Raw genomic sequence first — 376 nt, 5'->3', positions numbered from 1 at the left:
CTGGCCCAGGGCCCTGGCTCTGTGCCGCATCCTGCTCTAGCCCACCCGCAGCCTCCCCAGGGTGCTGGGGCAGCTGCATGGGGCAGAGGGACCCACCAGTGGGCTTCCCCAGCCAGGGGCTCCCGCAGGGGGCTGCCCCCTGCAGGGAAGGGCTCTCCTTACCTTGCCTTCAGGCTCTCCATAGACTCCTCCACGCCTTCCCATGGGATGGAGGCTCCTGGGGGAAGAGGCAGAGGGAGAGTGAGCAAGGGCAGCCATCACAGGTGCTCCGGCTGCAGTGGTGGCTCTTGACCGGGAGCTGCTGCGGAGCCTGGTGCAGCTCTGGGATGGGGCTGCTCACCTATCGGGGCCTTCCTCCTGCTTCTCCCAGAGCTCT

The sequence above is a fragment of the Egretta garzetta genome, unplaced genomic scaffold (assembly GCF_000687185.1).
Source record: "Egretta garzetta isolate BGI_Z169 unplaced genomic scaffold, ASM68718v1 scaffold218, whole genome shotgun sequence".
Lineage (NCBI taxonomy): Eukaryota > Metazoa > Chordata > Aves > Pelecaniformes > Ardeidae > Egretta > Egretta garzetta.
Note: the sequence above shows the minus strand (reverse complement) of the source record.